The sequence below is a fragment of the Anomaloglossus baeobatrachus genome, chromosome 5 (genome assembly GCF_048569485.1).
Source record: "Anomaloglossus baeobatrachus isolate aAnoBae1 chromosome 5, aAnoBae1.hap1, whole genome shotgun sequence".
NCBI classification, from domain to species: Eukaryota; Metazoa; Chordata; class Amphibia; order Anura; family Aromobatidae; genus Anomaloglossus; species Anomaloglossus baeobatrachus.
Genome location: NC_134357.1, coordinates 543,195,017 through 543,222,481, shown reverse-complemented (window position 1 = coordinate 543,222,481; position 27,465 = coordinate 543,195,017). Strand labels below are relative to the sequence as shown.

Here is a 27,465-nt window from a genome sequence, read left to right as displayed (position 1 = left end):
GGGTCATTCCAGGTAAGAAAATGGATTTTATCTCTTTTTTTTTCTAAACAAAGTAAATTACAGTTCACATACTCAGATATTTCTAATGTAGAGGAGCTCTGGGTAAGCCTTTATGGGGAGTGTGAACTTGAGAATTCACGTGTACAATCTACGGTGTCTTTTAATCAAGAGAAAAAGAAAAGCAGGAATGTCTGTCTTTGGTCCATGAATTTCCCAAGTTAGTGTTAGAGAAATTTAAAGATTGTGGAAATGGACAACCTGAATTGTCAGAAAATGATTCTGTCTGTAATGTCTCTAATGAAAATCGTCCCCAAGGTGGCCACAGACATGTGCTGTCTATTGAAGGTGACCTTCAGGACACAGGAAATGAAGCAGGAAAGGATGTTGGAGAAGAAGGAAATTCCATAGAGGAGCCAGAAGGGGGAGGAGCCAGAGAAGGACATGTGCAGAGAGGAGAAAATGGCGACGATCAGTTTCTAAAAATAGATCAGGCTAAGTTAGGAATTAAACTCAGAAAGAACCTTTTGGATTTATGCAAATTAATTCCTGCATATGATCCCAAGATACATGTGTGCAGAAATTCAGAAATATTTGAAATTTTTGTTGAAAAGTTCAATTTAACCAATAATGAGAAAACTTAGATATTCCATGTGTGGGTCACATGAGGTGTCTGTGCAAAATTTTGTGATTGCAAATGCGACGCTGTGGATACACTTTTCGTTTAACTTTTTCCCCATTATGTAGATAGGGGCAAAATTGATTGGTAAATTGGAATGCGAGGGGTTAAAATTTCGCCTCACAACATAGCCTATGATGCTTTCGGGGTCCAGTTGTGTGAGTGTGCAAAAGTTTGTGATTGTAAATGCGACGGTGCGGATACACTTTTCGTTTCACTTTTTCCCCATTATGTAGATAGGGGCAAAATTGATTGGTAAATTGGAATGCGCGGGGTTAAAATTTCGCCTCACAACATAGCCTATGACGCTCTCGGGGTCCAGACGTGTGAGTGTGCAAAATTTTGTGGCTGTAGCTGCGACGGTGCAGATGCCAATCCCGGACATATACACACACATTCGCCCGGGTTAATAACTGCTGTTAACAAAATAGAAACCACAAAACAAATAGATATAAATGCAATTATAATATCTGTCTCCCCCTCTGTATATATCTCTGTCTCTCTCTTTGTCTGTCTTTCTCTTACCCTGTCTGTCTCTCTCTTTCTCAGTCTGTCTCAATCTCTTTCCCTGTCTGTCTAACTATCTCTGTCACTTTCCCTGTCTGTCTCTTTCCCTCTGTCTCTTTCCCTGTGTCTGTCTCTTTGTCTGTCTTACCCTGTCTGTCTCTTTCCCTTTCTTTCCCTGTCTGTCTCTTTCCCTGTGTCTGTCTCTTTACCTGTCTGTGTCAGTCTCTTAACCTGTCCCTCTGTTTTCCTGTCTCTTCCCCTGTCAGTCTGTCTCTTTGTCTGTGTCTGTCTCTTACCAGTCTGTCTGTTTCTTACGCTGTCTGTGTCTGCCTCTTTCCTTGTCGGTGTCTGTCTCTTTCCCTGGCTGCATTGTGACACGCCAACTTCCATATAAGGGCGTGGCTGCGCATTCTTCTGAAGTTCTGCCTGCACTGTGGCTCCCAGCTCCATTCGCTTTAATGGAGGCAGGTTTTTTGGCGAATAACTGTAAAGCTCGGGGTTAAAATTTCCCCTCAAAACTTAGCCTATGACACTCTCGGGGTCCACACGTGTGAGTGTGCAAAATTTTGTGGCTGTAGCTGCAACGGTGCAGATACCAATCCCGGACATATATACATACACACACACACACACACACACACACACACACACACACACACACACACACACACACACACACAGCTTTATATATTAGATTGAAAACAATTGTAGTTTTATTATGATGTATATTTGCACGATAAAGTGCACCTTACATAAGACGCACGCGAGGTTTAGCAGTACCAGATAGGAAAAACAACTTTACAACTAATTAAATCTTCCCTGGAGATCTAAAAAGGAGCGTCAATATCACAAAGTTTAATGCACTATGGTAGAATAGGGTAGTAGTAAATTTATTGTTAGTGTTTCTCTGCACCAGGTGTTTTATTGCATATAGCTTCACAGTATAGACATTAAAGAGCACTCTGTAGCGCACATATATACACACATAACACTGCTGCATTGACAGTACATGCACACTCAGCTCTGCTACATATGCAGATTTATATTCACATAGCGCTACATATCTGCTACATATATACTGTACATCATATACTGAGGAGCCAAAGGGTAACAATGATTTGCACTTTTGACTTTCAGGATCCATATCTCACTATCCACTACAGCTTTAAACATGAGACTACCATCATTTTAAACAATCATCTTGGCTATCTATATATATAATTGCCTTATTCTGTCTGTCTGTCATGCTCCAAAATTGTGTCCTTACAGTGACACAAAGCTGATTGGCCGCTGGGCTCGCTATGGCCCCGCCCCCCCACACGGATTGGCCTCTCGCCCCGGCTCTCTGCAGGCCCCGCCCCCCTCACGCAATGCACGCTCGCTCTGGCCCAACTGACACGGAGCTCCGACTCCCAGGTGAGTACACACACACACATCAGATCACACTCACTCTCACACACACCTCACACATCACATCCACACACTCACAACATCCTGGGATATCGCTTGCTTCTACACCGGCTCCGTCACGATCCCAGCAGCGCCACACATAACCTTGCGATGCTGGGATCTTGACGGAGCCCGTGAACGCTGGTAACCATTATACACATCGAATAACTAAGGTCCCTTGGTTACCCGATGTGTATCATAGTTACCAGCGTACACCGGCTCCGTCAGGATCCCAGCAGCGCCAGACATAACCTTGCGATGCTGGGATCTTGACGGAGGCCGTGAACGCTGGTAAACATTATACACATCGGGTAACTAAGGTCCCTTACTTACCCGATGTGTATCATAGTTACCAGTGTACACCGGCTCCGTCAGGATCCCAGCAGCGCCAGACATAACCTTGCGATGCTGGGATCTTGACGGAGGCCGTGAACGCTGGTAACCATTATACACATCGGGTAACTAAGGTCCCTTAGTTACCCGATGTGTATCATAGTTACCAGTGTACACCGGCTCCCGGTACACATGTGCAGGGAGCCGGCATTATACTCCTCTCCCCCCAGGACTACTCCTCCTATTACAGTCCTCCTATTATACTCCTCTCTGAGTATAATAGGAGAACTATTATAGCATGGGGGATGTAGCACGATGGGGAGTGCGCAGCATGGAGGATGTAGCACGATGGGGAGTGCGCAGCATGGGGGATGTAGCACGATGGGGAGTGCGCAGCATGGGGGATGTAGCACGATGGGGAGTGTGCAGCATGGGGGATGGAGCACGATGGGGAGTGTGCAGCATGGGGGATAGAGCACGATGGGGAGGTGCGCAGCATGGGGGATGTAGCACGATGGGGTGTGTGCAGCATGGGGGATGTAGCACGATGGGGAGGTGCGCAGCATGGGGGATGTAGCATGATGGGGAGTGCGCAGCATAGGGGATGTAACACGATGGGGAGTGCGCAGCATGGCGGATGGAGCACGATGGCGGGTGCGCAGCATGGGGGATGTAGCACGATGGGGAGTGCGCAGCATGGGGGATGTAGCACGATGGGGGATGTAGCACGATGGGGAGTGCGCAGCATGGGGGATGTAGCACGATGGGGAGTGCGCAGCATGGGGGATGTAGCACGATGGGGAGTGCGCAGCATGGGGGATGTAGCACGATGGGGAGTGCGCAGCATGGGGGATGGAGCACGATGGCGGGTGCGCAGCATAGGGGATGTAACACGATGGGGAGTGCGCAGCATGGGGGATGTAGCACGATGGGGAGTGCGCAGCATGGGGGATGTAGCACGATGGGGAGTGCGCAGCATGGGGGATGTAGCACGATGGGGAGTGCGCAGCATGGGGGATGTAGCACGATGGTGAGTGCGCAGCATGGCGGATGTAGCACGATGGGGAGTGCGCAGCATGGCGGATGGAGCACGATGGCGGGTGCGCAGCATGGGGGATGTAGCACGATGGGGAGTGTGCAGCATGGGGGATGTAGCACGATGGGGGATGTAGCATGATGAGGGATGTAGCACGATGGGGGGTGCGCAGCATGGGGGATGTAGCACGATGGGGAGTGCGCAGCATGGGGGATGTAGCACGATGGGGGGTGCGCAGCATGGGGGATGTAGCACGATGGGGGGTGCGCAGCATGGGGGATGTAGCACGATGGGGGGTGCGCAGCATGGGGGATGGAGCATGATGGGGAGTGCGCAGCATGGAGGATGGAGCACGATGGGGAGTGCGCAGCATGGAGGATGGAGCACGATGGGGAGTGCGCAGCATGGGGGATGGAGCACGATGGGGGGTGTGCAGCATGGGGGATGGAGCACGATGGGGAATGCGCAGCATGATGGGGATGGAGCGCGATGGGAGGTGCACACCTCCCCCCAACACACACACACACAGGGAACCACAAACACCGCCATACACAGACACCCACACACACAGACAACGCTGCACACACACAACACCCAACACACAAACACCGCGGCATACATAAATATACGCACATACCGCACAACACACACATTGCACAAAACATACCTCCCCCCAAAACACACCACACCCACACAAACCACGCAACACACACACACACACAACGCGACAGACACACAGCGCTCCACAAACAACGCAACACACATACAACACCGCTCTCACCCCCCGCCACACCCAGACAACACCCAGAACATGTACAGCGCCCTACACAAACACTTGGTAACTACACACAACAACATCTATCTATATATATATATATATATCTATATCTATAACAAAAATCATACATGAACTACACAATACGTAAATTCTAGAATACCCGATGCGTAGAATCGGGCCACCTTCTAGTCTAATACATAAATTAGACTTACAACTATTTAGCATATGATTAGTTACACAAATTCTTGTCATGTCACTGCATTGTTACTGTTTTGCTCTTGGTGGTGAAAAAATATTTTTCTTCCTGTATACTACAAATTACGACCTGTTCTAACATAGCTCAGGTCATTGGTTCGAATCGAGGAGCAGCCGTGAAGATTTCCCAAGAAAAGATAAACAGCATCATCCAGCTCATCGATAACAGTTTCTTAACCAAGAAAATTGCCAGTCTGCTTCATAGGAGTGCCATGACAATTGGAAGAATACGAAATGAAGTCCATACATCCATTCAAAAGCTAAGATTTGAACTTTCAGGCAAAATATTGGCGTCAACAAGTCGACTCATCACAAGGTCTATCAGTTCTGGTGAAAAAAACACAGCAATAGAGATGGCTCATATGCTTCGTAATAGTGCAATCACAGATGGCCATGCGAGCATCACGTGAAGCACGTTTCACAAAATAAAGGTGAAGAAACCTCAACTTCAACATGGTGACAAGAAACAACTCAAGTTTTTAAAAAAGTATGAAAGTGGACAGTAGAAGTTAGAAAACAGGTGATTTGGAGGGATGAGACGAAACTGAATAGACTAGGCTCTGATCTTGCAAGTGGGTCAGGAAAAAACAAGGAAAAAAGGGGTTTATGGATCGAAAAATTGAAGGAACTGTCAAGTTCAATGCAGGCAACCTGATATGTGGTTGTTTCACAGCCAAAGTCACTGGATACTTGACCAGGATTGATGGTGGTCTCAATGCTGAGCTATAAGTGAGTATCCTACAAGACAAGTTACTTTGTACACTCGAGCAGTATGGATATGAAAAGAAAGACAGTCTTTCATCAGTACAATGAATTGAAGAACACATTGAGATTGGTGAAGAAATGGTTAAGTGACAATAAAGTAGGGGTACTGGATTGCCTCCCCCCACTGACAGCAGACTTCAATCCAATTGAACACTTGTGGGTAGAGTTAAAGATAAAGCTGTATACATACCCAAGTGAGTTTCCTAGTATGCACCAACACTGGAAACGTGTAGAGTAAACCTGGGATCAGATTTCGGTCAAGACTTGCTAGAATCTGACTAAGAGCATGCCGAGAAGGGTTCAGACACTGTTGAAAGCCAAAAGTTGGATTTACAAAATAATAATAATGGAAATTCAGATTTTTAGGAGCAAATTGGAAACAATGCAGTGATATCACAAGAATCTGCATAACCAATCATATGCTAAATAGTTGCAAGTAAAATTTATGTATGAGATAGCCAATATGATTGTCTATAAAATGATGGAAGACTCACGCTCAAAGCTGTAGGGGATGGTGAGATATGAAGGCTGAAAGTCAAAAGTTCAAAACATCATTCACACTTTGCTCATCAGTAGAGATGAGCGAACCTAATGTTCGGTGCTTGGCGTTCGTACCGAACAGACTTCAGAAATCAGAGTTCAGGTGATTTCCGTATGCAAACCACTTAAGCGACCAGTGCAGTGCTTGGGTATACTTGATGCTCATCCCCGTGCAAGCTGCTTGCAGTGTTTGAACTGCTCACACTGAGGGTAACAACAGCATGATCAGATGCAGTGTGCAGACACACAAAAAAAAATTAAAAGAGAAAACCACGCCCTCCCCCGGAAGTGTTTTCTTTATGGCTAGCTGAATGTGGGTGGAGACACAAACTGCCAATCAGTGCCTTCAAATTAAGTTGAGGTCGAGTCCAAAACAGAAAACTTTAAAAAAGTCCAGCTAAACTCACAGAACCTGGACTTCCATGGGTCCACTCATTTCTACTCATCATTGTGTACACACACAACTCTGCTAAATATTTACATTCACCCCATTTTGCAATTCCTTTCAGGTCATGTGATTGATTACATAACCTGAAAGAACCTGGAGCTAGTGGGGTGGAAACTTTTTCAGCTGCTCACTTAGGACTTGCATCGTCTGTACATGTCTCTGTAACTTTATCTCCTGCTGTGCACAGATCAGTGTGTGGCAGGAGGAGAGAGCAGTTCTCTCAGTAATTGGGAAGGACATTGTCAGCATTCTCCATCATTACAGGACGCTGCCTCCCGACTGTAAGAGGCATTCACCTATTAGGAAGATTTTTTTTCTTGTTCAAAGCGTGTGTTATAGTCCAAAATATAAGGCACATTCTAAAGTAATTTCCATTTGTCATTCAATTATACTACGGTCTGTTATATGGTTTTTAAACAATTTGTCAATAAAATGTATCATTTCTCACCATGTGAGTTATTTTTGATGGTGAACAAAATATGATTCTCAAATAATTTCGATTTCAAAATCTAGGTATCAGTATGGCTTCACCCCAGTGTAAATTCTCTGGTGTGTAATAAGATGTGATTTCTGGTTAAAAGATTTCTCACGTTCTGAACAAGAAAATGGCTTTTCTCCTCTGTGTGCTGTGTGATGTTTAACAAGATGTGATTTTTGAGCAAATCATTTCCCACAATTTGTAGACTTTTCCCCTGTGTGAGTCTTTTGATGACTAACAAGATGTGATTTCGTTATAAAACATTTCCCACATTCTGAACATGAATACGGCTTCACCCCTGTGTGAGTTCTCTGGTGTGTAACAAGATGTGATTTCTGTACAAAACATTTCTCACATTCTGAACATGAAAATGGCTTCTCCCCTGTGTGAGTCTTTTGATGGCTAACAAGATCTGATTTCCGTACAAAACATTTCCCACATTCCGAACATGAAAATGGCTTTTCCCCTGTGTGATTTCTCTGGTGGGTAACAAGAGCTGAATAATCTCCATAACATTTCCCACATATTGAACATGAAAAAGGCTTCTCCCCTGTGTGTGTTCTCTGGTGTGTAAAAAGAACTGATTTCTCTACAAAACATTTCCCACATTCTGAACATGAAAAAGGCTTTTCCCCTGTGTGAGATCTGTGGTGCTTAACAAGATTGGCGTTCCGTACAAAACATTTCCCACATTCTGAACATGAAAATGGCTTTTCCCCTGTGTGAGTTCTCTGGTGGATAACAAGAGCTGATTTCAGTACAAAACATTTCCCACATACTGAACATAAGAAAGGCTTCTCCCCTGTGTGAGTTCTCTGGTGTGTAACAAGAGCTGATTTCACTACAAAACATTTCCCACATTCTGAACATGAAAAAGGCTTTTCCCCTGTGTGAGTTCTCTGGTGTGTAACAAGATCTGATTTCTGTACAAAACATTTCCCACATTCTGAACATGAAAAAGGCTTTTCCCCTGTGTGAGATCTGAGGTGCTTAACAAGACCTGATTTCCGTAAAAAACATTTCCCACATTCTGAACATGAAAATGGCTTTTCCCCTGTGTGAGTTCTCTGGTGGATAACAAGAGCTGAATAATCTCCATAACATTTCCCACATACTGAACATAAGAAAGGCTTCTCCCCTGTGTGAGTTCTCTGGTGTATAACAAGAGCTGATTTCCGTACAAAACATTTCCCACATTCTGAACATGAAAAAGGCTTTTCCCCTGTGTGAGTTCTCTGGTGTATAACAAGATCGGAGTTCTGTACAAAACATTTCCCACATTCTGAACATGAAAATGGCTTTTCCCCTGTGTGAGTTCTCTGGTGGGTAAAAAGAGGTGAAGAATCTCCATAACATTTCCCACATACTGAACATGCAAAAGGCTTCTCCCCCGTGTGAGTTCTCTGGTGTGTAACAAGAACTGATTTACGTACAAAACATTTCCCACATTCTGAACATGAAAAAGGCTTCTCCTCAGTATGAATTCTCTCATGCCTAACAAGAAGTGATTTCTGGTTAAAGTATCTCTCACACTTGGTACAAGAAAATCTCTTCTCCTCCTCCATGGAAATGTTTTGATTTTGAACAAAAGATGTTTTCAGGAGAAAACTATTTCCACATTCTGAATGTGAAATTGACTTCTTTGCTTTAAGAGTTGGTTTTTTAATGCCTCTTTTGTGACTTCCAATTTTCTTAGTAGTCTGTAATGAATCAGAAGAGAGGACCTGTTTCATAGGATTAGCTGATAGATCTTTACTGTGAAGAGATGATGGTGTATCTGGAGTAATGTCATTCACTTTAGTTGTATCCTGTATGATTTTAAAGTCATCTAATTCAAAAATTGAAGATCTCAGTTCTCTCCCTGATCTTCTGTCACCGTCATCTGCCAAGAATAAAACCAGTTATTATTTTTGAACATTTCTACTTAAAATGTCCATAGAAATATATTATGTAGCAAAATTAAATTATTCAATGACAGTTTAGTCTAATAAAAATAATTGTCCTAGGACAATGGTAAGCGCTCGACCCAACTACTAATAATTCTGCAGCTAGTTTAATGGCAAAGGACTCCAAAAGTTGCCTAGGGAAAAATAAGTAAAAAATTGAGAGATTTTTTTAAAGATAAAAAACCTCAAAAACCAGCGCTGAAGAAAAGTAGTATAAGAATTATTGTTAAGATTTTATTGATAATATCCTTGTTCTAAAAATTTGGACACATTCACATAAATTGATATACACACAAAGATTAAACTAAACAGCTCCTAAAACTGTATTAGCAGATGGAAAAAAACACCTAAAAAGGTAATGAAGCCCCGGCCGGCGGCAACAAAGATCACCAAAATAGGAAAAAATAAAATAGAAATTGTTTGTATATATTATAAAATAATAAGTCAGAGGAGAGGGCTGTAAATTCAAGAGTCTGCAAAAAAAGCACTAAACCAGTGCCAGTTCGTATATCACATCAGCACCTGCTTGAGAATGCCTGCAGTGGAACGATTTCTTCCCCGCTTATTGTGACCGTATTAACGGTCATGCTCCACTTAACTTCCAGACCCTAGTTGTCACTAGGTATACCGCACTCCAGATTAGGAGTCTAGCGGTAATATTAACAGCGCAGCAGAGACCCGTTAGAGATCTCTGGTGTGAAGTACCTGTCACCGGTGTTAGACAGGGGGGCTCCGTAGATTATAGTCCTTACACGAAGAGCTTTTACTTGCCGGAGAAAGTAGGTTAATTGTGCAAATTGTGTACATAGGAGATCAGCTTTTAACCTACCTTCTCAGGCTCTACTTTCTGGAAGTAAGTGGAGCCTGACCGCTAATACGGTCACAATAAGCGGGGAAGAAATAGTTCCACTGCAGGCATTCTCAAGCAGGTGCTGATGTGATATACGAACTGGCACTGGTTTAGTGCTTTTTTGCAGACTCTTGAATTTACAGCCCTCTCCTCTGACTTATTATTTTATAATATATACAAACAATTTCTATTTTATTTTTTCCTATTTTGGTGATCTTTGTTGCCGCCGGCCGGGGCTTAATTACCTTTTTAGGTGTTTTTTTCCATCTGCTAATACACTTTAAGGAGCTGTTTAGTTTAATCATCTTTGTGTGTATAATCAATTTATGTGAATGTGTCCAAATTTTTAGAACAAGGATATTATCAATAAAAATCTTAACAATAATTCTTATACTACTTTTCTTCAGCGCTGGTTTTTGAGGTTTTTTATCTTAAAAAAAATCTCTCCATTTTTTACTTAGTCTAATAAAAGACCTCATATGATGTACCGGCAGAGTGTGGTGTTCAACTGTTTGTTCATTCTGCCTCCAAAATATTGGAATAAGAAGCCACAAAAAAATATTTTATAGGTAAAAAGATTACCAATAAAAACTTCTACTTGCAAAAACAATCCCCACTGAAGTACATCATCTCTCAGAGGGTTTCTACATTATTAGTAACCTAGAGGCCTGAGCCTCATATTTTGCCCAAATCACACTTTTAAATCAGATATTTTGTATTATCTTCTTTCAACAACATAGATATACATAAACAAAAGGAAAGCAACAAATTCCCACCATCCCATAGCCCCTCAATATCCTTTACATCATGCACCTCGGTTTGTCTCAAAAAAACAAGCATTTTACACTATTACATAAACCTGGGTCAGCCAATGCAATTTTACCACATTTCTATTTGCGTCACATGTTAAGAGTAATGATTCTTCTCCCAGCTAAAAAGCTTAAACTTGTAATCCCTACACTGATTTCTTTCAGATTTTTTAATAGCTTTATGACTTTACATCCGTAAACTCCTGTGATTATATTATGTCAGCCCAGTATACTCTCTCTTCGCGGGTATGTGCATCCCTTCTCTGTACTCTGTTATGTAATTTATAAGTGTATTCTATCCCTAAGTAAAATCGAGAGCTGCCAATATTGGGGAGTGTGAGAAAATGGTCAGCCCTGTTGCACTGAGCAGCCATCTTGTGTTCAGCAGACATAAGCAGTCATGTTGTCTGCAAACCCTGGTACAGTTTTTGCAGCAAAAGCAATGCATGAATTAAAGTTCTCCCCAAAATGGAGCCATAAAATGACCTCAGTGTCACTTAGCGAGAATAGAGAAAAGCCATATGTTGTATTATATGGTAGAAAATAGTGAATAGAGTGAGTTAATACAAAAACCAGAACTGTAGACCTGTCAATATTGAAGTGCTATGAGAGCATACTAAGAGCTGTGATGTGATTAATGATGTTAGTTGATAAGAACACGGAAACTTATGGTTTAAAACAGAATTAGGTATTGATGTGCATGTATACTGACATATTGGACTTGTAACTTCTTTGTTTTAAGGTATAACCGCCTTCTGCCGCAGTATGATGTAACTTATCTACACCCTTTTCTGTAACATGTGACCTTTTGTCTAAACAAGGTACAAAAACGCTTCTACACCATAGTTTATGGGCAGATAGCCAAACCACCCAATCTGGACACCTGCGCGTGTCTACGTGCCTTATAACACCTGTTTCCCATTTCTGCTCTGTGCTGTGTGCTCTTGAATAAACCAACTCCTTCTTTGAAGAATAAACTGCAGTGTCTCCTTTGGATTATTAAAAGGAACAAATCACCAGGATATTCATATATAAGATAAAGCCAGTGCTGTACTGGCGCTATCAGGCTGATTCTATACATACCTGTAGTGGTCAGCTCGGATGTATAGGTTTTGAAATCCAAGAAAGTGAAGTTTGTAAAATGAGCAGCTTCTTGAATGACAGTTTCAATGGAGCAGATAATATATTCATAATTATCCCCTTCCCCTGTTAGAATTAGGATAAGTATTATACAAACGACTCACTTTGTGAAAGGACCTGTGTGAGGTCATACCCATGTGACCTGGTATCCATACTTCTGGTCACATGAGTATGATCTCACCACAGGTCCTGCTAGACAAAGTGAATTGTTTGTATAATGCTTATGCTAATTCTAACAGGGGGGAGGGGATAACTATCAATATATGATCTGATCCTCAGCTGCTGTCACTCAAGAAGCAGCTATTTTACAAACTTCACTTTCTTGGATTTCATCAAAACCTAAACATCCGAGCTGATAGATAAAAAGCCTGATAATGCCAGTATAGCACTGGCTTTAGCTTATATACGAAAATCCTGGTGTTTGGTTCCCTTTAAGGAGAAAGACATTATTGGACACTCTAGTGATCTTACTGGGAGTTCAACCATGCGTCTCAAATCTTATAATATACTGTATATGAGGTCTGCCTCTCTTAAGGTATATGTTTTTTTCCATTGAAATAATTTGACTTTATTTATGAACTCCACTCATGCAGGTGGGTTACTCGAAATCCAATGTGCAGCAATCAACTTTCTAGCAGCAAACAATAATAACCTGGTCCTTATTATGGGGGGGATTTCAACTATCCAGACATTCAGTGGGACATAGATTCTTTGCTTTGTCCTAAAAGCTGTTAGGGGTACTCTGCACGCTGCGACATCGCTAGCCGATGCTAGCGATGCCGAGCGCGATAGTACCCGCCCCCATCGCAGATGCGATATCTTGTGATAGCTGCCGTAGCGAACATTATCGCTATGGCAACTTCACACGCACTTACCTGCCCTGCGACGTCACAGCGACGTCACACGGCAGGCGGCCAATAGAAGTGGAGGGGCGAAGATGAGCGGGACGTAAACATCCCGCCCACCTCCTTCCTTCCGCATAGCCGGTGGACGCAGGTAGGAGATGTTCCTAGCTCCTGCGGCTTCACACACAGCGATGTGTGCTGCGGCAGCAACGAGCAACAACATCGTACCGACATTATGGAAATGACCGACGCTACACAGATTGCCGATTTACGACACTTTTGCGATCGTTTATCGGCGCATCTAGGCTTTACACGTTACGACATCGTTACTGGCGCCGGATGTGCGTCACTTTCGATTTGACCCCGACAATATTGCAGTAGCGATGTCGCAGCGTGCAAAGTACCCCTTACTTCTCAACATTTAGTGGTTACTACTCACCTGGGTGGTTATCTGTAGGCATCTCCTCTTTACTCCGCTCATCACCCCTCACATATGTCTCTGTAGTATTAATATGGGTCAGATCTTCCCCCTGAAACAAACATTGTAAAAGTCACAGAGAGATGGAGAAGTCACATCTATGATCAGTTCTAATCCTGCCATCTCCACCGTTCTCATTTCCCAAGTATAAAGCATTGTCATGAAAATGTATTAAGTAGATATGTTTTCATGGTCTCTGGATCAGGAGTGACCCTTCCCCCCCCTTCAGAGCCCTGCTAAATTAACAGCCAGCAAAAGCTTTCCTAGCCACGGGATGGAACAGGTACATTTCAATTAACGTACAACTCTCCCCAGTACTTCAAAGACCCCCTGCATGGCAAGAGAGGCTCCGACTACAATCTGTGTATACAGGGGCAGAGTAAAAGTTTCCTGCAGGATAACAGCTTATCTGATGAAAAGGCTAGGGCAGTCATATTATCTTCGCTGGTGAAGTATTAATATTGCGAAATACTGTACATACGTCACTCAGATATGGTGTGCATACCGCTGATCTCAAGATTCCATGACGCACATCTCATATATTTCAGCTAAATCGTAGGACATACGAAAGAGCCACAAATTAATATCTGCCCCCCAGAACATACTGATCCCCCTTGTGTGGTATCCACCTTTTCCTAAAATCGTAATATAAAATATGAGGGTAATATCGTCCGCGTGGGATGATCCCACACGGAGATATGAGGACTGTGAGGATTCAATAATTCTGGAAGAGGGAAAACCCCCTCCCTTACATGATGTCAGCAGAGGTGGGGGCTGCGGGTGGGACAGAGGTTAATATCAGCCAATGTCTCCTTACCCTCTGTGTCAATGCCTAGAAGATATACATTCTGTGTATAGGATTGTCCATTTCCTGGGGGTGCCTCTCCCTTATATTTGAGCCATAATCCGTGACCAGGTGTAGTAGTCTCTTTCATTTTTTCTTTTATTTTTTGTAACTGTATTTGTATTGTTCCTTTTTGTAAATTCTTGTATATTTTTTATAAACACTACCTTCTATTTTGGATTAAATATATAAAATTTAATAGCTTCATTCCTCGCTCTATATACGACCCCGAGCCTGAAGCCTTCTGCTATCTGAAACAGATCCCCAGCTACCCCTAAAGTTGGGTGGTGGCAGCGTAATTATTCTTGCATAGAATTATTGGGGTACTATCATTAAGGGTACCGAGATATATATATTCCATGGGATTCGGTGATATACACATTTACCCTTGCTGTGAGACCTCCAATATTTGGCACTATTAGCTCAGCGCAGCTCATTTACTTATTGTCCGGCAGTTCCAAAATTGACCTGACAATAAGGGGGCGCTAGAGAGTAGTCGTGTTCTTGATAAATCCGTGAACAGCGGATTGGATTCTGGTGTGACCCCCCCCCGGCTGTTCATGACAAACATAATACTGGCGGATAAAACAAGACTGAGCACAAGACTTTTACAGTCATCTACACATCATAGAAGAGATATCATGACACCTTCTCTCCATCTTCCTGGTGATCCTGAGGAACATTGGGATTTTTTTCTTTACAGTCCTGTGGAAGAAGAGGACGGGGACATCGCTCTGATCTGGTCCTCTTACTGGATAGAACTGGAAGAAACACATACAAGGACTGAATTAATTCTTTACATACAGATAATTATAGTCCGTGTGTATTTAGCCCTGTCTGTTACCTGATGATGTGAGGGGCTGGGGAACCTCTATCATAACGTCCTTGTACAGATCTTTGTGTCCTTCTAAATACTCCCACTCCTCCAGGGAGAAATAGACGGTGACGTCCTGACACCTTACAGGAACCTGACACATACAATGATACCGTCACCCCCCGATCCCTTCATAGCGTTACTGTATAATGTCCCAGCATTCCCAGCAGTGTCACCTCTCCAGTCAGCAGCTCAATCATCTTGTAGGTGAGTTCTAAGATCTTCTGGTCATTGATGTCCTCAAGTATCGTGGGGTGAGATGGAGGCCCCGTGATTGGGCTCAGGGGTCTTCCCCATTCCTCGGACATAGGGTACTGACAGCGATCACCGGAGGTCTTCTTCACTACTGTGTAATCCTGGTTATGGAGAGACACAGTAATAAATCTCACTCCAGACATTCCCAGAGTCCTCACCTCTCTAGTTCTGTCCATCTGTTATTCCCATAGATAAGAATGGTGTAATGTGACGTCATCAGAATCTCTCACCTCTCCAGTAAGCCGGAAGAGGATCTCTAGGGTGAGGTGTAATATCCTCTCAGCCATCTTGTCCTTGTCCATATTCAGAAAAATCTTATATAAAATATCTCCACTGAGATCATCCGTTATTGAAGGGAACTGAATGTGAATAAGATGAACTGATGTCATATCATAAAGAATTTTGTGCAATAATACAATTAGTGAAGATAATAAGGGAAAACATATCAGGAGATATAAGGTGTAGATGTATTTTCTTGTCTTGCATGGACTGAACTAGAAGTGTGGCTCCCACACACAGACTAAAGTTTGCTGAAACCTCTCATGTAAAGGCCGCTTTACACACTCCGATATCGGTACCGATATCGCCAGCGTGCGTACCCGCCCCCATCGGTTGTGCGACACGGGCAAATCTCTGCCCATGTCGCACAACATCGCACGGACCCGTCACACTACTTACCTTCCCTGCGACGTCGCTGTGACCGGCGAACCGCCTCCTTTCTAAGGGGGCGGTTCGTTCAGCGTCACTGAACCGCCGCCCAATAGAAGCGGGGGGGCGGAGATGAGCAGGACGAACATCCCGCCCACCTCCTTCCTTCCACATTGTGGCCGGGAGGCAGGTAGGAGAGCTTCCTCGTTCCTGCGGTGTCACACGGAGCGATGTGTGCTGCCGCAGGAACGAGGAACAACTTCGTTACTGCTGTAGTAACGATATTTGAGAATGGACCCCCATGTCTCCGATGAGCGATTTTGCACGTTTTTGCGATGATGCAAAATCGCTCATAGGCGTCACACGCAACGGCATCGCTAAAGCTACCGGATGTGCGTCACAATTTCCGTGACCCCAACGAGATCACTTGAGCGATGTCGTAGCGTGTAAAGCCCGCTTTAGGGTCAATAACAGATGATGTCAGAGAGAAGGATCTGGCATGCTGATATCCAGTAGCTGATTCGCTTCTTCTCCCTGGAGATAATCCTCTGCTAGAGGAGTCTGCCAACTACTGACTCACAGAAACCACAGGATATCTTGTCCAAGTAGAACAGTTGTGTGTATGAGCAGTCAGGTTAGATAACAGTCAGTTGAATGATTGTTCAGACAACATTTATCTCATGTGTATGGGGCCATTAGTTTTACTCTGACAGGCAGGGATAACCGTCAGCACTACAGTAGTGCAGTGTATCACCTGAGCAATCAGAGGCCTGAATGTTGTATGATTGTACTAATGAAGATTTGTGAAAAAAAAAATATAAAAAAAACTTATAACTGAAAAATAGTTTAGCAGGAGACAAAAAGAACATTCTCCATTCTTGACAAAAAGGCAGTAAGAAAGAGAAAGAACCCCTCGTACATATATAACACCTGCTGACCATTCCAGAACTAAATTTCCAGACTTGGGAAACTGATCCTGGAGGTCAGTGGTATGTGCCAGGTTCATCTGCATAAAAACTGGGGATAAGTGAGGATTTATTTTTTAGCCGGTGGTGTGGATGGTACCATAGTGTGGGGGGCATCTTGTAGTATCATAAAGTTTGTGGGGACGGATAGCGGTACTATGGGAACATTATACTGCATGTGGGGGGATGACGGTACAGTGGGGACATTATACTGTGTGGGGAGGGATGGTGTTACTGTGAGATCATTATACTGTGTGTGGGAGGATGGTGGTACTGTGGGAACATTATACTGTGTGTGGGGAGAGATGGTGGTTCTGTGGGAACATTATACTGTGTGGGGGGGATGTCGGTACTGTGGAAACATTATACTGTGTGCGGGGGATGGCGGTACTGTGGGAACATTATACTGTGTGGGCGGATGGAGGTACAGTGGGAACATTATACTGTGTGTTGGGGGGATGGAGGTACTGTGGGAACATTATACTGTGGAGGTGATGGCAGTACTGTTGGAACATTATACTGTGTGGGGGATAGAGGTACTGTGGGAACATTATACTGCGTGGGGGGATGGAGGTACTGTGGGAACATTATACTGTGCGGGGAGGGACGGTGGTACTGTGGCAATATTATACTGTGTGGGAGGATAATGGTACTGTTGGAACATTATAATGTGTGGGAGGGGGTAACAGTACTGTGGGAACATTATACTGTGTTTGGGGGATGGTGGTACTGGGGGAACATTATACTGTGTGTGTGGGGGGATGGCAGTACTGTGGGAACATTATATTGCGTATAAAGCTATGGCGGTACTGTGAGAACATTATATTGTGTGTGAAAGGATGGTGGTACTGTGAGAACATTATACTGTATGTTGGGGGTTGGTGGTATTGTGAGAACATTATATTGTATGTTGGGGGGATGGTGGTGCTGTGGGAACATTATACTGTGTGTGGTGGGATGGTGGTACTGTGGGATTGTTATACTGTGTGTTGGGGGGATGGTGGTACTGTCAGAACATTATACGGTGTGTTGGGGGGGATGGAGGTACTGTGGGAACATTATACTGTGTGGGGGGATGGAGGTACAGTGGGAACATTATACGGTGTGTTGGGGGGGATGGAGGTACTGTGGGAACATTATACTGTGTGGGGGGATGGAGGTACAGTGGGAACATTATACGGTGTGTTGGGGGGATGGAGGTACTGTGGGAACATTATACTGTGTGGGGGGATGGAGGTACAGTGGGAACATTATACGGTGTGTTGGGGGGGATGGAGGTACTGTGGGAACATTATACTGTGTGGGGGGATGGAGGTACAGTGGGAACATTATACGGTGTGTTGGGGGGATGGAGGTACTGTGGGAACATTATACTGTGTGGGGGGATGGAGGTACAGTGGGAACATTATACGGTGTGTTGGGGGGGATGGAGGTACTGTGGGAACATTATACTGTGTGGGGGGATGGAGGTACAGTGGGAACATTATACGGTGTGTTGGGGGGATGGAGGTACTGTGGGAACATTATACTCTGTGGGAGGATGGAGGTACTGTGGGAACATTATACTGTGGAGGGGATGGCAGTACAGTGGGAACATTATACGGTGTGTTGGGGGGATGGAGGTACTGTGGGAACATTATACTGTGTGGGGGATAGAGGTACTGTGGGAACATTATACTGTGGAGGGGATGGCAGTACTGTGGGAACATTATACTGTGTGAGGGGATGGAGGTACTGCTGGGAACATTATACTGTGTGTTGGGGGGGATGGTGGTACTGTGAGAACATTATACTGTGTATTGGGGGGATGGTAGTATGGCAACGATATCCACTGTTCTGTATAGAAAATCTGCTGCATTTTACAGTCTGAGCAAAGTGGAGGCGATTTCATGAAAACTTGTGACCACTTTGAATTGTGCGGTTTCGATTTATTTTTTTCATTGCAGACTTCTATGGGGAACCGGTTAAAAAAATATGTAAAACACACTTGTATAAAACACACTGTTACTTTTTTAAGTACAGAATCAAAGGTTTTCCATTTTATTTTAAACAGGGCTGTGGAGTCGGAGTCATGGAATCGAAGTCGATATAAAATGGACAGATTCTGACTCCTAAAATACATAATATATTGGGTACATTGGTTCAATGCATGTGATGATTATTTTTTCATAAGAATTTGGAAAAGTTATGAGATGTCCTATAAATGTCTGTTCTATTCCTGATCAAAGAATCTAGGATTTTAGTTGAGATGAATCTGTGCTGCACTTCAGCTACATGATATAAGTAGTGATGTTACCATTTTACTACAATAAATTTATCAAAAACATCAGTCATGTACAGTTGAAACCAGAAGTTTACATCCATTATCTAAAAAGACACATCTGCATGTTTTTCTAACTATCTGACATGAAATCAGAATAAACCTTTCCCCTTTTAGGTCAATTAGGAACCAAAAATTTATTTACTTTTGCCAAATGCCAGAAGAATAAGAGAGAGAATGTTTAAAGGCATTTTTATTACTTTCTGCAAAGTCAAAAGTTTACATACACTGAGAGTACTGTGCCTTTAAACAATATGTGACAGCCCATATAGTGATGTCATGTCTTTGGAAACTTCTGATAGGTTTATTAGCAACATCTGAGTTAATTAGACACACCTGTGAATGTATTTTAATACACTTCTTTGTGTAGCCTCATGGGAAAGTCAAAAGAAATCAGCCAAGATCTCAGAAAGAGAATTGTGGACAATTCTGGTTCATCCTTGGGTGCAATTTCTAGATACCTGAAGGTGCCACTTTCACCTGTACAAATATTTATACGCAAGTACAAAGAAGATGGGAATGTCCAGCCATCATACTGCTCTGGAAGGAGACGGGTTCTGTGTACCAGAGATGAACATGCTTTGATCAGACATGTGCATATCAACCCATGAAAAAAAAAAAAGAAAATAAACCTTGTGAGGATGCTGGCAGAAGCTGGTAAGATTGTGTCATTATCCATAGTGAAATGAGTTCTGTATCAACATGGGATGAAAGGCCACTCTGCCAAGAAGAAGCCATTACTCCAAAAGAAACATAAAAAAGCCAGATCAATGTTTGCAAATGCATACAGGAACACGGACCTTCATTTTTGGGGACATGTCCTGTGCTCTGATGAAACTAAAATTGAACTGTTTGGCCATAATGACCATTCTTACGTTTGAAGGAAAAAGGGAGAAGCTTTGAAGCCTAAGAACACCATCCCAACTGTAAAACACTGGGACGGCAGCATCATGTTGTAGCGTTGTTTTATTGCATAAGGGACTGGTGCACTTAACAAAATAGATGGCATCATGAGGAAAGAAGATTATGTGGCAATACTGAAGCAACATCTGAAGACATCAGCCATAAACTTAAAGCTTGGGTGGAAATGGAAATGGGTCTTCCAAATGTACAATGACCAGAAGCTACTGCAAAACTGGTTACAAACTGGCTTTAGGATAACAAAGTCAATGTTTTGGAGTGGCCATCACAAAACTCTGATCTCAATCCTATTGAAAATTTATCAGCAAAGCTGAAAAGGCCAGTGCGAACAAAGGCGACCAGCAAACATGGCTCAGTTACCCCAGTTCTGTCAAGAGAAATGGGCCCAAATTCCCACCAACTAGTTTGAGAAACTTGTGGAAGGAGATCCAAAACGTTTCACCGAGGTCATGAGGTTTAAGGGCAATGGTAAAAATACTAATGAAATGAGCAAAAACAGTAGAATGGAAGGCACTCAACAGTTTTTCTTGCAGAAAAAGTCTTGTTTACATAAGAAACGGCATATTAGGGAGGAGGGGGAGAGAGAGACACGGACCACACACAGACAACAGCTGTTTCGCACCGGCAGCCGGCGCTTTGACAAGCCTCTACTGTACAAAGAGACTTGTCAAAGCGCCGGCTGCCGGTGCGAAACAGCTGTTGTCTGTGTGTGGTCTGTGTCTCTCTCTCCCCCTCCTCGCTAATATGCCGTTTCTTTTGTAAAGAATAAACAAGACTTTTTCTGCAAGAAAAACTGGTGAGTGCCTTCCATTCTTCTGTTTTTGCTCTGATCGCTATGTGATTGTTCTTTGAAGTTGCACCGCCAGTTGCAGAGTCATATTAAGGAGTGTATAGTCTGCCCACCGTGACAGGTGAAGAAGCATAGTAATTACTAGCTGGAAGTTGTGCTCGGTTTTTCCTTCTATCTTGGATGAAATACTAATGAAAGGTATGTAAACTCTTGAGTTTGCAGAAAGTAATACAAATGCCTTAAAACATTTTCTCTCTCTCATTATTTTGGCAAATGGCAAATATAAATAATTTTGGTTCCTAATTGACCTAAAACGGGAAAGGTTTATTCTGATTTCATGTCAGATAGTGAGAAAAACATGCAGATGTGTCTTTATAGAGCGCAGATGGAAACTTCAGGTTTCAACTGTATGAGGGAGTCAGAGTTGGAGTCAGAATCAGGGACATTGAGGAGTTGGAGTCGGAGGTTTGGCTTACCGACTCCACAGCCCTGAAAAAAACTCTTCTTCAAATCTGAACCAAAAACATCAAATGATGCAAACAAAAACAAAAAAAACAAACAAACCCATATAAATGTAGTACAAATACAAAAACCTGAGAAGATTGCTATTATGTAGTTTGGTGCGGACGCCTGCAGAAAATGTACAGATAAAAAAAAAACTGCAGCATTTATGCTACACGTGAACTCGGCCTTACAGATGTGTTTGGCAAATTGGCTCTTGTGTTACAAAAAAATAGTTTCTGGCTGCTAAAACTATGAATGAACAAAATATAAAATTGACATTGAATAGTGATGGGCAAACCCAGACTGTAAAATTCGGGATCTGTACCAGATATCTATTATCCGTACACCGACCCCAAACACTGAGTTCTCAGGTAACTCCGTGTAACTATTTGGATTCGGCCACCCAGATAATTAAAAAAAAGAACGAAAGAAAATAGGGAATAGAGCAGGAGCGTTTTAAACTACTTCCGGGGCCACTCATTATCCTCATACATATTCACTGCTTCCCCCACCCACTGTCACACAGGGTGGGGCACGGTCTGACTACAACAATCACAGATGCCGGGACTGCCAGTGGGCGGGAGTAGAGTTGAATATGTATGAAAGTAATAAGCAGCTCCGGAAGCAGTGTACAGCTGCGTGCGTGAGACTCGGTAAGTATAACGCTCCTGCTCTAATCCTACTAGCCCTTTCTGCTACCGTTGTAAAGCACAATATTCGGGTCCCCATAGACTTATATGGGGATTGGTGTGAGGGCAGATTTTTGGGATTCTGTCCGGTCCAGAACCGGGGTTCTTTTTAAAATCCAGTTGGACTCACCGATCACAAATATCTGCGGGTTTGCCCATCTCTAGTCCTGGATACAGAGGACGCTCCCTGATTTCTCCCTGCACCCTGCTGTCTTTGGCGTCTGCTGAACGCCCCTCACTGCATCCGACCCTCTGACAACTTGATATTTGTTAGAATGTACAGGCTCCTTCCCAGTATGATGTAATTTGTCACATGATAGGGGGCGTGTTCAAGATGCAGCACAATTTTTCAGACGGAATAACATGCTTTTTCTAAGTCCATGTAGTCATGGAGTTGCTTAAAATAGAAGTGGGAGTCTGGGGGTAAAAACTCCAGATGGGGGGGCAGGGGGCGGAGCCTGCATGATTATAGTCGATAGGAGGAAATATTGCCACGCCCATGAATCAATCCGTCTATGCCCATAACCTGGAAGGAGCCCAGACATTTTAGGCTCAACCCTAACAACTCTTCTTGCCGGGTAAAAAGAAATGGTGAATGGGTGATAAGTTACGAGGAGAAAAATATAGAGTGGAGTACGGTGTGTCCTTCTATCACTGCTGTAGAGTTGTGAGGGTGGAACATTATACCGTGTGGGGGCAGAATGGGGCCGAAGACCGAGGGCAGAAAAGGGCCGAAGGCAAGAAAAGGGCCGAGGGCAAGAAAAGGGCTGAGGACTGAGGACAGAAAGGGGCTGAGGACCAAGAGCAAGAAAAGGGCCGGGCACTGAGGACAAGAAAGAGGGTAGATGTACCGCCCTGAGAGGGGCTCGGCAGCTCTCCGCTGCTCGGGCCGAGACGCTCGAGGTCCGGGCTCAGGTTGTCGGTGGCACGAGCGCCTCCGGAGCGGGGGCCACGTCGCTCTGTTAAGGGGAGGCAGTGGGGTGGTGGTGGTGTGGGACGAGGTGCGCAGCCGGGGGGGGGGGGGGCGCGTTATCGTCGGACGGGTCGTGACGCTACCCACGGGTCGTGGTGACGGGATGCACCACTGCTGCGGCTGGAGTGATGGGGGCTCGTCCGGGATCGGTTTTGTGGCCGCAGCCTAGATGTTAGCCCCTCCGTGGGTAGGGGTGGTGTGTCCCGGGGCCCGGTGAGGGATGTGCTAGCGACGGTGTTGTTGTCGGGGTGCAGGGTCGTGCCCGGATGGCACTGGTGTACTCACGATTAATTCACACTCAGAGTCACTGGTAAACCAAAGTTCGGGTATAGTCGGGTTCCGCAGCCGGCTGCTTGTGTCCCTTGTGAGGCTGATGGTGGCCCCTTTCCCTTGCACCTCTTGTTGTGGTTGTTGGCTCCCCTGCCTGGGCAGTGGTAGCCCGCTCCCCGGCGTTCAGCTGCCGGAGGAGCCCTCTGTTACCCGCAGGCGCTGGCCCGTTGGATGTTTGGCCCTTGGCGGTGGCTCTCACCCGGTATCGGTGGGCTTTTGCCTTCTTTCAGGACTTTGGGTGAGAATGAACCCGTGAGGTCCAGACTGCAATCAGTTAATTTGCCTATACTCAGTGGCTTTTAAGCTAGGACGGGGTCTGAGTAACCGGTTTCTGGTGCTCCGGTAAACGGTTGACTCCCCGGTTCAGGGCCGGTGGGCTCCAACCCTGGCCCGGTCCCTACGGTTCTGCCGGTTGCTGTACCGGTACTCCTGCAGACGGCCACCACCGTCTGCCTGCCTTACGTTACGGGGATCCCAGGCTTCAACCCGGGTCCCTGACAGCTCTGCTCCTCTACACCTCCTGTCACTGTCACTCTACAACTCATCTGTTTGTATTTCCTGCCTCGGGACAGTAGTCTCCTCGGTGGGCGTGCCTTTCCGCCTGATTCCGCCCACCTGGTGTGCCCTACTGGCCCTGAGGGAGGCATCAGGTCTCCCTTTCGGGTGACGGGTGTGTCCTCACAAGGGATGGGGGTGTGTGTGTAATGTGGTAGGTGTTGTTACCTGTGACCCCTGGGGTCCAGGGCGTCACACAGACGCTAGATTGTACGGGCTCTTGCCCGGTATGACGTAATTTGTCACGTGTTCAAAATGCAGTCTGATGTTTCCAGACAGAAAAACAATGTTTATTCTAAGTCCACCTGGCATAGAGTTGATTAAAATAGAAGCTGGGTGGGGGTGCAGGGGGCGGAGCCTGCAGGATTATAGCGGACAGGAAAAAACATCACCAAGCCCCAACGCAAATAGTCATGCTCATCAAACAAGCCGGTGACGCCCATGACCTGACTGCAGGCCGAGGACCGAGGGCAGGAGAGGGGACGAGGACCGAGGGCAGGAGAGGGGACGAGGATCGAGGGCAGGAAAGGAGCCGAGGACCGAGGGCAGGAAAGGGGCCGAGGACTGAGGGCAGGAAAGGGGCCGAGGACTGAGGGCAGGAAAGGGGCCGAGGACTGAGTGCAGACGGGTTTCCTCACTTCCGGCCTCTCATAGTTGGGGCGTCTGTATCTATCAGAGGAAAAGGAACAAAAACCTCACGATTCATAGAAATCAGCAAGAGAAAAACCCCAAGAAAGTCTCAGAGCTGAAGGGGTTAATGCCCCCTGCCCCAGTAATGGGGAATCTCCACATACCTCCTCCTGCAGAGCCGCACACTAGATATATGGCTGCTCTGTGCTTCCAGGACCTGTGATGATGTCACATGGAGGGGAGGAGTCAGGGGTCACATGATCAGCTCCTCAGTGTATGCAGAACTCTGCTGTGCTGGGTGTCATGGTGCTGGATGAGGGGAAGGTTATGTGTGGGGTCAGGAGGGGTTTACAGTGTGGATGGAGCAGAGCCGCGTGTGTACAAGGTGTACGGAGCGGAGCCGTGTGTGTACGAGGTGTATGGAGCAGAGCCGTGTGTGTACGAGGTGTACGGAGCGGAGCCGCGTGTGTACGAGGTGTACGGAGCGGAGCCGCGTGTGTACGAGGTGTACGGAGCAAAGCCGCGTGTGCACGAGGTGTACGGAGCGGAGCCGTGTGTGTACGAGGTGTACGGAGCGGAGGCGTGTGTGTACGAGGTGTACGGAGCGGAGCCGTGTGTGTACGAGGTGTACGGAGCGGAGCCGTGTGTGTACTAATTATATGAAGCGGAGCCGTGTGTGTACTAATTAAATGAAGCGGAGCCATTTGCATGAAATGTATGGATTGGAGCCAAGTGTATATGACGTGTATGGAGTGGAGCCGCGTGTGTATATTATTGTTTCCCCCATTGACTCATCCAGTTTCGGCTTTACAGCCCCATGTCTCTGCCCTGCGCTCAGTCCCAGGATCCGGCACTCTCTGTGTTTATAGATTTGTATATCTTGGTAGCAGTGTCTCCCGGTCTCTTACTAAGGCTACATTCACACTTCCGTTGTTTTAAAACCGTCACAATCCGTCACCTTGAGTAATTACAGTATCCTGCAAAATATTTTGCAGGAATCTGTTTTTCCCCATAGACTTGTATTAACGACATGCGCTGCATCCGCTGCATGACGGATCAGTCATGGAATGACTGACAGTCGGGCGGTATGAATGCACAATGTAACGTTTTTTGGAGCGGCGGCTATAATGGATGTCTATGGTGCTGGATTCCGTCATGCTATACTGACCATGCCCAGCATGTTTGGCACACCCATTTGGCTGTCCCAAATACAAACGGATCACGACGGATCCGTCAAAAAACGGATGCACAACGGATGCAATGGATTAGTTTTTTCACAGGATTCCTGTGAACTGAATCCTGTGAAATAAGGCTAGGTTCGTATTTCCGTTGTTTTGCATCAGTCACATGCGTTGTACAACGGATGATAAAAATTGGAATTCATTGTCATGATAAAGCGGATTCCGTTGTAAAACGAGAGAGAGAGAACGATCAGCTGATCATTCACAATAGCCGGCCGCCGGCTTTTGAGAGCGATCAGCTGATCGCCCAGCGGCCGGGTTCTGTGAACGATCAGCTGATCACTCTCAAAAGCTGGTGGCCCGGAGATCAGCTGATCGCTCGCAGAAGCCGGCCGCCGGATGATCAGCTGATCGTTCAGCCGCCGAGAGAGAGACATTCATTTGGATGATTAAACACAAGATCTGAGCATGCGCAGTGAAAACATAAGGATTCCGCTGCTCAAAAAAAGTTACATGCTGCGTTCCTGCCGCCCGACCGTCAGTCGTTCCACGACTGATCAGTCAGGCAGCGGATGCAACGCAAGGACATCGGTTGCACTACGCTGCTCATACAAGTCTATAGGAACAACGAAATCCGCTAAACGGATTGCGTTGTTTATCGAAGCGGCGGATTGTGACTGATCATAAACAACGGAAATGTGAACCTAGCCTAACACATCCATTGCGTCAGTTGACATCTCAAAAACGACAGATCCGTCATTGTGACCCAACGACGGACCTGACGGATTTACAACAACGGAAGTGTGAATGTAGCCTAAAGGGGGCTTTACATGCTACGATATCGTTAATGTTTTGTCGTCGGGGTCAAGTTGTTAGTGACGCACATCCGGCGTCATTAACGATATCGCAGCGTGTGACACTGACCAGCGACCTTAAGCGACCTCAAAAATGGTGAAAATCGTTCACCATGGAGAGGTCGTCCCAAACTCAAAAATCGGTAAGGGTTCATCGTTCATCCAGGTGGTTCATCACTCATGCGGCAGCACACATCGCTATGTGTGACACTGCAGGAGCGAGGAACGTCTCCTTACCTGCCGCCGGCCACAATGTGGAAGGAAGGAGGTGGGCAGGATGTTACGTCCTGCTCATCTCCGCCCCTCCGCTTTGATTGGCCGGCCGCTTAGTGACATTGCAGTGACGTCGCTGTGATGCCGAAGTCCCTCCCCCTTGAAGGAGGGATAGTTCGGCAGTCACAGCGCCGCCGCCGACCAGGTAAGTATGTGTGACGCTGCCGTAGCGATAATGTTCGCTACGGCAGCAATCACAAACAATCGCATGCGCGACGGGGGCGGGTACTTACACGCTTGCTATTGCTACAAATTGCTAGCGATATCGCTACCGTGTAAAGCCCCCTTTACATCGACTCTTGGTCACTTTTTCAGCATTATTTGCTCCTCACTTCTGGCACAATTACCCCACGCTGCCTTTTTTAGACAGCTTTATGTGTGGAATGTAACTTGTGATTTTCTCGGCTTTGATGACAAATAGACGGAGATGAGTGAACCTCCCAAGGTTCGGTTTGGTCCCTTTTCACTGAATTTACCTGTGTTCGCCAAACAGTTCGACAAACATTTCCGAACACCATTAAATTTA

At 45.3% G+C, this 27,465-nt stretch overlaps 1 pseudogene; it reads right to left on the bottom strand.

Annotated features, from left to right (window-relative positions):
• Positions 1-2,523: 2,523 nt before the first annotated feature.
• LOC142312225 (uncharacterized) overlaps positions 2,524-27,465 on the bottom strand; it is a 268,034-nt pseudogene continuing 243,092 nt past the window's right edge.